The sequence below is a fragment of the Octodon degus genome, unplaced genomic scaffold, assembly GCF_000260255.1.
Source record: "Octodon degus isolate 3935 unplaced genomic scaffold, OctDeg1.0 scaffold00253, whole genome shotgun sequence".
In the NCBI taxonomy this organism is placed as follows: domain Eukaryota; kingdom Metazoa; phylum Chordata; class Mammalia; order Rodentia; family Octodontidae; genus Octodon; species Octodon degus.
This window is the reverse complement of record NW_004524829.1, coordinates 1,748,157-1,762,100: the sequence shown is the minus strand read 5'-3', so window position 1 is coordinate 1,762,100 and position 13,944 is coordinate 1,748,157. Positions and strand designations below refer to the sequence as shown.

Sequence of the window (13,944 nt, the reverse complement as noted above, 5' to 3'; positions counted from 1 at the left end):
ACAGGTGCTTAGTTCACTGAGCTATCTCATTAACCCTACAGTTTGCCTTAAACAAGGAGTTTTAAATGCTTCTTCCATGGAGAAAAATCTGCATCCTTAGCCTGAATCATATTCAAAGATAATGTACCATTTTCAAAATGTTTTTTTAAAGCTTATTGAGCAGTATGATTTCCTGAACCAACAGCTTTGATTTCAACATTTCTGCAGTTCATTGAAAGAAATTCACTGTAGAACATCATATTCCTTGAAAAATAAAAAGCATTCAAAATATTTTCTTGGAAGATCTGACATTTATGCTCCTTAAAGGCTACTTCAGTGAGTGAAATGAAAAGGCAGGGTGTCATTCTTACTTAAACAGACCAACTCCCCTTATCAGTTTTGCTCCTTTTCACATTGTGTAAAGTTTCACTTGTAGTAAGAATTCTAAGGTAATCAAATGTTTGAAAATCACTGCACAAGGAACCACATATGAATTTATAAATCCCTCAAACTTTATTTATGTGTTGTGACAGAATTTTCCCTACTGATGCAGTGAAGCAATTTTTAAAAACTGAAAGCTAAGATATAAACTATTTAGACTGACCCTGTATCTCCCCAAAGGCCTCCTTTAAAGTCCTAACCTGTGGTTTGAATGAGGTTTGAATGGATGCCAAAGCATTTCTATCTTTCAGCCTAAAGAATTTGACAAAGTCAGCCAGGGAGAGGGAAATTCTCAGCAATAAACTTCCAAAGAATTCTCAGATGTTAATTCTGACCCTACTGCCAGAGTGATTCACTGGCAGGTGATGCTGAGTAATCTGACTTTGGACTTCTTAATTCATGTTCTATTAATGGATTTAGCCACAGCTCCAGAGGTTAGGAATTAAGGACCCCATTTCCACCTTTTTAATTAAATTATTGTAACCTCATCCTGGGTAATTCATCACTGTCTCACTTGTTCTTGGTATACAGGTTGAGAATGCAAGGGCTAGTGTATGTAATCATCATCTCCACCTTTCAACCATACTCTAAGTAAATAAGCCCTGAGTCCTGCTTCTCTGAGATTTGAAAGGGAACTTATTCCAATTTTACATCCTGTACTGTAGAATAGTCTGTTCCAAGAGACTTGTGCCCCTGGAGAACTCTGTATTGGGATCATATTCCTCGCCTTTTGACTTTGCAACTTTCAGTGTTGTTTCCGTTCCACCCTTAAACATTTTGGCCAAAGGATCATTTGTTGACTGTTTACATAGCCTTTATTCATAGACATGTATTCTGATCATCCATTTGAACAAAGGAAATGGAGTCTGGGAGTTCACAGACATCACCAACTTTTCACATCTGGGAATAGCATTGACTTTCTCCAGTTGTTGTACATTTAACATAGCATGCTGGAAGAGTGAAAGCCTTTAACTTCATGGGTTCCTGTCATAAACAAAATTGTGTCCTCCCTAAATTGATATGGTTAAGCCCTATCTCCCAATGTGACTGTGTTTAATATAAGGTCTTTCAGGAGCTAGGTTAAATTAAGTCATCAGAGTAGAATACTAATCTGATTAAATTGAAGCCTTTCTCAGAGGAAGAGACACCAGGAGCATGCCAACACAGAGCAAGGGCCGTGAGGCCACACAGTGGGAACATGACCACCTACAAACCAAGGAGAGAGGATACCCGAAAAATCACCCTGCAGGCATTTGATGACGAACTTCTTACCTTCAAAACTGTCATCAAGTAAAATTTCTGTTGCTTCAACCACTCAGTTTACAGAATTTTGTTACTGAAATACACTCTTATTTTTGGGCTTGAGTTCCCCAAATCTTTGGAATCTCTAAAGTAATGTGTCTTTTTTTTATACTCATGAAGATGTAGGGGCTGTTTGTCAGAGGAACAAATCATATGATCTTAGGATCAACTCTTTCATTCCCCACCCAGAACACACATACCTCACCAGGGAGGGGAGAGGAGCTGAGAGTTGAGATGTTAGCAACGGCTAATGACATAATCAGTAACACTTACATAATAACACTTTATAAAAAGCAGAGGAAATAGATTTTAAAGAGCTGGGGGTATCTGGAGCATGGCACACCTCACCAGGGCCCAGGAGCTTCACGTCTCTTTCACATGCTTTGTCCTGTGCATCTCTTCCATCTGACCACTCCTCTAGGTTTTTTGTTAACATCTGTCAGAATAGTTGATTAAAAAGAAGTAAAGTGTTTCAGAGTTCCATGGAAAAGTGAATTGAACCAATCAAGGAGGCAGTGGGCAACCTCTAGCCCTTTTATCAGAAGGGTATGTGATAATGGGTGCTGCTAATGAACACTGGCATCTGAAGTGCTGGGAGAGGGCATACCTCTCAAAGTCCTGCACCTTAGTTTCTGGGATCTGATGCTGTCTCCAGGTAGTTAGAGTCAGAATTATACTGAACGTGTTCACCTGGGGTTTGCTGAAAAAACTGAGTGTCCAGAGTGTTGAGTCTAATGTGAAAGAACAAAGAGAAGGCCAGTTTGCTTCCACTCTGACAGAGTACCAGAAAACTAAGGCACTATTCTAATTGGTCAACAAAATGGTGGTTCCTTTGTAGTTTGGGTCTGATGAAAAATAGCAATATAAATTTGTAGCAATTGAGAAGCAGTAGCATAGAATCAGTAAAATTTAGATTTTTTTTTTTTAATATATAAAGACAAGTGGTTTCTTGATCCTCTTTAAGCCTAGGGCATAAACTGCCACCTTTGCCTCTCCTCCACATAGAGGAGCCAGCACAGTATACAGAGGCAAACACCACAAAGTCACAGTCCAGCTTCATTCCTGAAGAGAAGGGAGGAGTGATCTGGGTCCAGGAAGGGATGGAACAAGGCTGAACATGGCCCTCTGCCATTGTATTCCTCCCCACACTGTTCCTTACTACCAAAGACTGTGGTGCAGCTGTGAAATTTGGATGATAAGGCCCTGTCCATCCTTTCAGAGAGAGCTTTAGATAAATCATTTTCTCCATTTACTAAAATCGATGACCTCTTTGGCTGTGGTCAGCAGCCAGCAAACAAAGCTGGGTGTAGGGACCTAACTGCCTAATGATATCATCACATAGCTTAGATACCTGAACTTAGTCTAAAAAGAAATTTCCAGGTGACATTATGGCTGTCCTTAACTATCTGAAAGCAAGGGCTGCTACAGGGTGAATCAGATTTGTTTGTATACTTAGACAGAAATCTAGAACAGGTTGAATTTAATGATAAACATAATTACCTTGGCTCAATTATAAGACTGTCTATTAGAGCTTTCCACAGAAGAATGAGAATAAATTGCACACCAAAGAAAGGTGCTCTCAGATACATTATTCTTTGTTAGAATTTTGAGGCATCAAGTAGAATTTTAGGGTACTGTGCTTCTGTAAAGGTGTTAAGGTAGTAAAAGTAGGGTTAAGGAGACATTTTACCAAGGATTATGGATTAACCAGCTCCTGATCTTTGACTAATCACATAGAATCTCTGAATCTCAGTTTTCAGAATCCTTCTTTAAAGCAATCTTAATTATGCATTTTTTAATGTATTTAGTATTGGGTCTACAGTGTCTCACTACACAGATCGGACTCATAGTGATCCTCCTGTTTTCAGCTTCCTAAGTGCTGGCATTACAGGCATGCGCCGGAATACCCAGTCTCATTTGCAGTCTCAGCACAACCCGAGGGCAGGCTGGCACTGCATGCATGGGATCGAGTCCAGTCCATGTACCGGCCTAAGCAGGTGCTTTAGTCTGCTGAGCTATCTGGTCAGCTCTAGCAATCTTAATTATTGTGAAAGTAAAAAAAAAAATAATAATGCTTTGCCTAAGTATTATATAAAGAGAAAGAATTACTATCACTGACATTGCCGCTGTCACCCTCACCATCAGCATCTCCACCCCATCATCACCATTATTATCACCATCACCGTCATCTGCACCACGCTTGCCGCCTCCACAGTCATGCTGTACTTGATATCAGATAAGAATATTCCAAGGATTAAAATATGTAGTTTTAGGTATGTGACAATTTCTATTTATATAGTGAAAATATGTAAGTAATATTTCTTTCTAGTTTGGGCTTGATTTTTAAAAAATCAATATAAATTTGCAGCAATTAAAAAAGGTAATCACGTAGAATCATTAAACACCCAAACTCTGGAAGTTTGCACCACATCAAAAAAGCAAACTGAAGCCTAAAAGAAGTTGAGCAGAGAGTTCTCTTTTTCTGGCAACAGAACAAGCTGAAAAAGTGCAAACCATTCCTTCCATCTGAGGATCAGGACAGCTGTTCCAACCGAGGTGAAGCTGCCATTTCTATGAGCTGCCCTGTGAAGAAAAGGCTCTCTGCCAGGGAACCATTCTTGCAGCCTCCCATTTCATTCATCTCTCACTTTTCAGGCCTGTGAGTTGTGCAGCCCGGGCTTCGTGTGCTCAGTATGTCTCCCGTTACTGTGGAGAAGTGATGTCAGGAGGCTGTGACTCAGGTGAGCAATAAGGGGCAGATGGCGCTTCCACAAATGCACAGGCTGGCTCCGCACACCCCTCTCCTTGGAACACGAGTAATTATTATAAATGGGATGGGTGATAGGCTGGGCAAAGATGTAGGCTTTCCAAAGGGATCTGCAAAGCAGCCTCCTACGGAAAAAAATGAAGACAGCCGCACACAACACAAGTGCATCCTGACTGGTTATTGAATATCAACCCGGTGCTCCCTGGACAAGTGATTGTCCTGATCTGATTAATGAAATGATGATGCTAACAGGGCTGCTCAGCTTGCTGCATCCCGTGGCTGACCCAAGTTGAGCAATTCCCCCAAGAACATCAATTCTCAGTACCCTTGTCAGATAATTGTTTATGAAAAGATGAATGCGTGTGACCATCGCGGGTGAAGGAGGCTGATGTATGTGTTGTTAATGATTGAAATAATCAGTTTGGTAATAACTGGCATGTGTGTTTGTCAAGCAGCAGGCAGGGGAGCATTAGCATTCCTCAGGCACTGCGCCTTTATCTCCAGGCGGGTGCCTGACAACTACCAAAGATCACCCATGAATAAATACTGAGAGCCTTGCCCAGACGTAATTAAACTGCCAATGCAGATATACCTAAATAAAATTGGTATCTTAATGACACCAGAGAGTGTGCCAGTGATGAAAGCCATATGAGAAGGACGTATGTGCACAGTGAGTGGGGATCTTGACACTCACTCTGTAAAGGACCGCTTCCCAAACAACTGGCTGCAGACTCTACCTGTCATCGAGGCAGAGCTTGTTCTGTTCCACCGAGGTGCCTTCCACCATCAAAGAAGCTTATTTTCCCCTTTCCTGGCTATGCTTGGGAGCTAAGTATCTCTCTGTAAGGAAGTGGTTCTGGAGACCATTTGTCACATTCCACTGGGCTCCCAAGGTTTTGGTAATGTGGTGTCTGAAACAATACAACATAAATAGTTGTGAGTGTTGGAGCAGAGATCACACCAGCTTTTCCAGTGATGCCTTGGAAGAAACCTCAGTTGCTCTCCTCTATATCACCAGACGCCAAATAAATAGTAGCTGGTAAATCTTTTCATCCAGCCTCTTGCTATCTTTAAGTGTTGAGTATGAGGATATGGATGCACATTTCTTTGCTTCATGTCCATCATTCTTGATTCTACAAATTCATAAAATTATGTAGCTCCTCTCCTCACCACTTAAGTGTGGGCACACTCATCTTGTCTAGTCCTTCATTATATATCCATTCCCAGAGGAAATGGTTCTATCTCCCAAACTTCACTGCTACCATCTCAGTCTCACTGTTCTCTATTTCTCTGATCCTGCAGTAGATTTCCCCTCACTGATCTCCTTAAGTAGACAATACCTTCTGTCTTGGTTTCTTTTATTGTTGCTGAGACAAAACGCCTGACACTCCAAGTTAAAGGAGGAAAGGCTTATTTGGCTCACAGTTTGCAGAGGTTTCAGTCCATAATTGGCTGGCTCCAAGGCAGGGTGGCATGGCAGAGGAGCATTAACAGAGAAGAAATAGTTCATGGTAGGCACAAGGCAGAAGGCAGCAAGCAGCAAGTGATAAATGACCAGAAGAGACCTTCTTTCTGTCCCTTATATCCTACCTAGGCTTCCCAGCTTGAGGGCCAGGAGTATTTATACCTGGGAGGTGGGGGATGAGGGGCAGCCTTAATCTTAGCATCACACCACAGATCAGTCCCAGCATCACACACCCTAGATTCAACTACCTCTAAGAAGCCCCACTTGTTACTACATGAGCTTTGGGAAGGATATCTAGATATAAGCTATGACACCCTCTTTTCATAGCCTCTCTTTGATCTCCTCTTATTTCCTGCAACCTGATGATTTGTAAGCTTAACTTCCCCTTATGGAAAGAAGAAAAGTTGGGCAAGGTCATCATTTCTCAACCTGTAGATTCTCTTGAATAACAACCTTTCCTATCACAGTGCTAAGTAGTGGCTATTCAAAAACTATCTGTTCTGTGTATGAAAATATATGGGCCATGAAAGAGTTCTGTAGACAACTTTTTGGAGAGGAGCTGAATGCAATTAATCTTTACTCTGGAACTCTTCACATCCTCTAATGTGCTAATAAGTAGTATGAAACTCCAAGATTACATGACATGTGACACTGAGCAGACTCACTTAGCCATGGAACTCGTGAATTGAAGGATACCTAGAAACCTCACACAGGACATATGTTAGACTAAATGTCCTTCAGGTTATTGAATTCTATAACCATGTCTCTTATATAAAGATCCTCAATCCCATATATCTTAGGGGAAGAAAAAGCACCCTCAACTTGTTCTCTTCCCCAGCATCTATTATAGTGTTAGGTCTTATCTTTTGAAGTCTTATTATCATTAAAAAATAAATATTTGAAAAAAATAAATATTTGTTTTTTATCTCCTATCCCTGGCATGCAGTTCCTAAGTGCCTTGGAATCTCTGGAATGAAGGGAATGTCTTTTGTTTACTAATGAGATGACTGTTGGCTGATGCTCCTGGACAGTTTCAGAATGGAGCTGGCCACCAGAAAGACAGTCATGATTAGAGTGTTGGAACTTTCAGCCCCATCTTCCAGCCTCTATGGTGAGGAGAGGTGCTGGAGTCTGACTTAAATACCAAAGACCAATAACTTGTTAAAGAATGCCTGCTTAATGAAATCACCACTAACAAAAAGAAAGAAACCCTAAGCTAGGGTTCAGATATTTGAACTGGTGACGTGGTGAACATATCGAGGTGCTGGGATATGTTCACCATGTCACGTACCCTTTTATCTCCATACCTTGTTTTGAGCATCTGTTCCATTTGGCTGCTTCTGACGTGTAGCCTTTAAAATAAACCAGTATTTATAAGTAAAGCTTTTTTCTGAGTTCAGTGTGTTGTTCTAGCATATTATTGCCCCTTAAGAAAGGAGTCACAGAACACTCAACAGCCAGTCACTAAGAAATACAGGAGACCTGTGTCTTGAGATTGTTATCTGCAGTTGGAACATTCTTGTGGGACTGAGCTCTCAAGTCCTGAGGTCTAATCTTAACTTCAGGCAGAAAATACAAGAACTGAATTAAGTTGTAGGACACTTAGTTGGTGCTGAGGAAATTGGAGAATTGGTTGGTATAAGAAAAAGATAAATGGCAACATATTGGTCTTATGGGATATTGGTAAACACATCATTGAAGTCATGCTTTGCAGCAACGACTTTTATTGTCCTCAGTGACTTTTAAAGAATAGTGGATTTTTATATTTTTAATGCCTTTTATAGTGTTATAGTCAGTTTGAGTAACTGTATCATACTACTATAGATTGGGTGATTTAGATCACATTTATTTCTCATAGTTCTGGAGTTTGGGAGGCCCAAGATCAAGGTGTGGTTAAATTCACTGCCTTTTTGTGATTTGCAGACAGCCGTCTTTTTGTGGTGTCCTTGCACGGAGGATTTAGAGAAAACTCTGGTCACTTCCTTTTTTATGAGGGCATTAATCTCATCACAAGAGCTCTAGGTGTCTGTCCTCACATAAAACTAGCTACCGCCCAAAGGCCTCCTCCAAATATGATCACATTGAAGAACTTAAGAATTGTAAGGAGTGAGCATTTAGACCACAGTGTATACCCACTGCACTTCTTGGTACCCTGGATAATATTGAGATCAATAAATAAACTTGACTTTCAGTCTGTCTTATTGCTAGACTCCTTTGATGGTCTCTATCTTATGTAATTGAACTATTAATGGTTACTCACAGAACCCTTCTTTATTCATTTCTTACTGACCCCAAGTATTCCCTTTCCTTTACAGTCATCATTTTCCATAGTTTCCATGGGTAATACTTGATGATCAATGAAAAGAGATTACATGTTCATACATATGAGGCATAGTCAGAATATATGTTGAATGTTCAATTTTCAAAAATACTGCAGTGAAGACCCAATGCCATGAATGCCCTGAAAATATTCCCTCACTTGCAGCACACTTAACCCATCATTCTTGCCACTTTCAGGAGCAACTCAGTAAGTCCTGTTTCATGTCTTCATGTGGCATGACCAAAAATAAGGTGAACATTGTTGCATAGTGTCATCAAATAGAAAGGACGGCTGCTAAAAAAGATTATTATGAGTGTTTATCCACCTATTCCCTAGTCTGGCACCATGTAACTTTTGGCTCTTCACCAAAGTCAAAATGACCACAAAAAGTCAAAAAGTATGCTAGAGAGCTACAGAGCTCTGGCCTCTTTTCTTCCAATAAAGTCACCCATGTCATCATAGGGCCCCATATTCACAACCTCATTTTTTAAAAATTTATGTATTTGGTACAGGATCTCACTGCACAACTGGGACTCATAGTGATTCTCCTGTTTTCAGCCTCCCCAGCACTGGGATTACAGGTATGCAACACCACACCTGGGCTCAGTGGCCTGCTCAGGAAGCCCATAGGCAGGGCTGGTACAGCATGTGGTATGGGGGATCAAACCCTAGTTCCTGCACTTGCCTATCATTTAAACAAACAAACAAACAAATAAACAAACAGGGAATCGAAATCAGCACCTTGCACTAGCCAGGCTGGTGCTTATGCCACTGAGCTATCTCCCTGATCCTACAACCTCATACAATTTAAATTTATTTGATCATAGTTAAATCAGGAACCAACATTGGACCTAGAGGACCAGGAGACCACATGACACTAACAGGTTATTTTTCTAGAAAGGCAATTTACCCTATTCCTCTTTGCTGCTGAAGGAAAAGAACTATAGCTTAGCTTCCAAAAAGAGGTGGACCCTGGCTTGGTTTCTTAAGACAGAAATTCTTTGTAGGCAAAAGCAAATGTAAAGAACTAGAAGCATTTCATACCATACACTGCATCCATTTTTACTTCTTCTTCTTTTTTTATTTTTAGGGAGAGTCTACAGGGTGTTCAGGGTCTCACTACTAGATCAGACTCATAGTGATCCACCTGTTTACAGACTCCCAAGAGCTGGGATTACAGACATGTGCCACCATGTCCAGTCTCAATTGCCATTTTAGCACACCCCAGGGGCGAGGTCAGCATGCAGGCCCAGGGATCGAACCCCCAGTCCGAGTCTGCTTGCAGCTGATTTAATCCGCTGAGATATTTGGCTGATGCCATTTTTACTTCTCAAACATAACAGTTACCAATGATGCAGGGTAAGGAAAAGTGTGAGTTATACTATTCTACGTTTTAATTTATACATGAAAAAGCTCCACACACCTCCCTGATATAGTCATTTGGATTTAGCACTGTCTCTTTGGCCAATAGGTGAGTTGTGGAGAAATACTGCATTTCAACATATTACATTTATTATTACTGTTATTATTACTATTTTAATCTTTTTATTTTTGGTACTGAGTATCAAACTCAGGACCTAGTACTTGCCAGGCAGGTGCTTATGCCACTGAGCTATCTTTCCCAGTTCCATATCTTATAGATTGGGAATCCCTTTACTAATAAATGTTCTAATGAGCTAACAACACCAACACTCACCACCTAGAAGAAATTTAGGGAGGTGAGAGCCTCCCTATACCCACTTTTGATATACATTGCCTTGAAAATGCTTTCAGAAAGAAGTCATGCTTATCAATGCTGCAATAATAATATAATAAAGATGCCACTACATATATGATGCTTAGTTTGTAAGTGCTGTGGTCAGCCAAGAGAAAATTAAAACGATTAAGAACTGAATACAGAAGCTGTCAATGGTACAGCAATACCACCAAGTATAAATAAATCATAAGCACCCATCAACTGGCTCCTTTGTGCTTCAGGATCAAAACATTAGGACAGAATTTTTACTTTGTCAAAGCATATAACTTAGTGGGACAGATGAATCTGATATCTGAAATTGTGCACAGAAATTCTTAAGTTAAATAATAACATAAAAAGAAACTTTCTTAGGAAATACTAAATATAGGTAAGATATATCATAATAGCAAAGTTGCATGAAGCAGACCTTTGATCCTTGCTATGGCATATATAGCTCCTCAAGTGTTTATGCAGTCATGGCGCTTTTCAGAGGTGGCTGGATCTAGGGTGTGTGATGCTTGGACCAAGGATATGATGCTGGGATTGGTGCACAGTGTGACACTAGGATTAAAGATGCCCTACCCTGGGCATGGATGCTCTTTGCTCTGAGGCTGGATAGACTGGATAGGATGGAAGGAACAGAAAGAGGGCCTCTGCTGGTCACTGGTAACTTGCTGCCTTCTGCCTTCTGCCTTCCATGAACCATTTCTTCTCTATGATGCCCCTCTTCCATGCCACCCTGCCTTGGAGCCGCTCAAGTATGGACTGAAACCTCTGCAAACTGTAAGCCAAATAAATCATGCCTCCTTTAACTTTCAGTGTCAGGTATTTCTCAGCAATTAGAAAAACTAACTAAAGGCTGACCTTAACTGGCAGGCATATATCATGACGAAGAGAATAAAAGAAAGTCCTAGGCATGAGAAGCAGATTTTGAGTGCACCTTCTTTGGCTCAAAGGCTCATTTGAAATACAGAACCAGGTTAACAAGAGTTGAGCGTGGACCTAGAGCAATTCCTCTTTTCAGCGCCTGAGCAGTAAGGAACCCACTGATCACATGTCAGGTGTGGCACTAGGATGACCAAGGATACCACTTGGATAACCCCTGCAGGAAGCAGCTGGTAGAAAAGCATGTATCTTTCAGGTGCCTCCACTCACTGTGCATACATTCTACTACCAGCAGCCTCTAATGCCATCATAAGTCTGACTTTGGTGATGGTATTCTGCTTCTCCCTTGATCAAAAAAAAAAAAAAAAAAAAAAAAAAAAAAAAAAAAACCAATACAAAAAAGACCCCTGAGATCTGTCCCCTTGGCTCCTTCAGGGTCCTCAAGACCTGTGCAGATCAGATTGCATTCTAAATTTTAAACTCTATATCCTACAATTCTGAATGAAAGCTCAAATCTCCCTAATGCTTTTGCACATAACTCTTTGTTCTATAGACATTTCTTTTCTTGACCAGATAACTGCCTCGTTCATCACTACTCATAGAATTTTTCTTAGCACATGAAATAATGGTAAGGGCTCAAAACTCTATTTTTAAGTTCTTCATTCTTCACACTCCTTTTTTCACACACTTGCCCCTCTCAGACAAAACCTTCTAAGGCTATTAGTAGGTGCTTAGCTTCACTGTCTACATTTTTTATCAAAATTTCCCTAAAATTATATTTATAAAGATTTTATTCCTTTGGTACCCTCTGTAGATAGGAATTTCAGAGCACAGGGTGATCTAATAATATTCCTAAAAGCTCCAGAGAGGAGTCTACAAAAAAAAAATTAAACATGAAGCTAAAGGAGCAGAAACACAGATATTATCACTGAGATAAATGGAGCACAAAGAAAGAGCTGATTCAAAAGAAAATGAACATTCTAAAGGACTTCTTCCTTATAAGCAGGACATCATGACCACTTGATCTGCAGGATTAGCTTTGTTTTTCTTTCCTGAGAGGTTCTATTGAGTAGACAGCCTACATGCCAAAAGGACAAAGATGTAGCAATCTGTTAGTCCAGTTGGAAGTTCAAGGCCAAAGTCTGGTTGCTTTGAGCAGCTCTGAGGCTTGTACCAATTCCAGAAGTAGCAAAGAAATTCACAGCACTCAGGAAATAATTGCCAGTTATTGCTCTACTGGTTCCAATTTTAGTAGCCCATGAGCAATGTATAGTGTATCAAGCTTATTATAAAATCAAAAAAAAAAAAATGAGAAAAGGGAAGTCCTCGCAAGGGAAATGGGAAATTTGCAAAGTTTCAAAAGATACAATCATTATGGAAGCTGACATCTGACAGCCTCCGGGTCCTGTGTGCTGCTGATATCTCTTCGACACTGTCACAGCACGGGAGCTCACTGTGGATCTGTGGAAACCCCCAAGTGGCACAGAGCTTATTACTGGCTTCTTCACTATGGGGGGCTGGCTTAGGAACTGTCAAGTTCCCAAACCTCCTAGGGCAGTCTACTTAGAACCATGCTCAGCTTTCCTTCCGAAGGGAGATAAAGCAGTGGTTTTGTTGTTTAAGTAGGAAAAGGAAATGCTTATTCAGATTTTCAAATTCTGATGGATTGAACAAAAGTCACCTCCTGCCAACCTCCTTTCCACTCGCATCTCCTCTGTCCTTTATTATCTTGAAAGTAAACTGTGGAAATATCCTCATAAATTATCCTCCCCTGCTTGTGTCACCCTGCTTCTGAGTGTGCCAAATTCCTCTTATTCAAGGCCCATGAAGCAGTGTCACTTAAAACCACTCCATGGCACCCAGCTGCTCTGCAAATAATGTACAAGCAGCACAGCCTGGAATTTCCAGTGATCTCCCATTGGTCCCACAATGCCTACCTCTCCATTGCCACCCCACACTTCTCCCTAGCTCAGGACCTACACTTCTGCTGATCCAAGACACCTCATGCTCCCCGAACACAAAATGAATCTTTGTGTCTTCTTCCTGGCCCTCTGTCTGCCTGAGTCTCTCTCTGCTTCCTTCCAGGAAGACAGACCCAAGCACTTTGCTCATATAAACCCACCTGTGGGGTTCACACAGCAAGGAAATGAGGTCAGAGGGAAAAACATAACCACATAACCTATACTGTTTAGAGGGCTGTCATGTTAAACCCTAAATCCATTTCCTTTACACAGATTTGCTTAACAATTGAGAGACAGCTCAGTAGTAACAGTGCAGCCTATACAGCCTGGTGTTTCCTTGATAGCATATTTTATTTATTTATTCTTAATTAATTAATTTAGTTATTGTATTTAGGACAGGATGTACAGGGTATAGAGGGTCTCACTGTGTAGACTGGAGTTGTAGTGATCCTCCTGTTTACAGCTCCCCAAGTTCTGGATTACAGACGAGCACCATCATGCCCAGTCTCAATCACAGTCTCAGCGTGCCCCGAGGGCGGGGCCGGCATGACAGGCCAGGGGATCGAACTCCCAGCCCCTGTATCTGCCTAAAAAGGCACTTTAGTCCGCTGAGCTATTTGGCATGTTCCCCAAGATTTTCCTGTCTCCTCCCTGGGGTCCCATTTCACACTGGAAGAACCTTATCATACAGCATTCTAGAGCTGATTAAAAGATTTCTAAAGTTGATGGTTGACGATCTAAGTACTTGCAGTTGGACTGCAATGATTTTAATGTGTCTTCCTCAAATTCCTATTGTAGAAAGCTACTCCCCATTTTATATGTAGAAGGTATTTCTGTTGAGGTCTTTAGGAGGTAATTATAATTATAGGGGCTCATGATTATGAGGCCCTGTAATGACAGTGGTGGCTTCATACGAAGAGGCCTGACCTAGTAAATTGACTATGTCTCACTCTCTCCTATCCCCTGCGACATCATGATACTCTGAGACTTCATCAGATTCTAAGCAGACGCTAGTGTCATGTTCCTGGGCTTCCAGATCCAAGAACTATGAGATGAATAGAACTCTATTCTTTACAATTTTTTAACTTT

General features: G+C 40.9%; 1 protein-coding gene across 2 annotated transcripts in view; it reads right to left on the bottom strand.

Moving 5' to 3' along the window:
* The window catches only part of LOC101593174 (heparan sulfate glucosamine 3-O-sulfotransferase 3A1), a 106,242-nt gene that overhangs the window by 50,788 nt on the left and 41,510 nt on the right, over nt 1-13,944 (bottom strand). The window contains exon 1 of one of the 2 annotated variants that reach the window (XM_023706359.1): nt 5,082-5,097. The exons of the other annotated variant lie outside the window; for it this stretch is intronic. The gene's annotated coding sequence lies outside the window, so the exon portion shown is untranslated. Of the gene's footprint in view, nt 1-5,081; nt 5,098-13,944 lie in introns of those variants that run through there. 2 annotated transcript variants of the gene reach the window in all.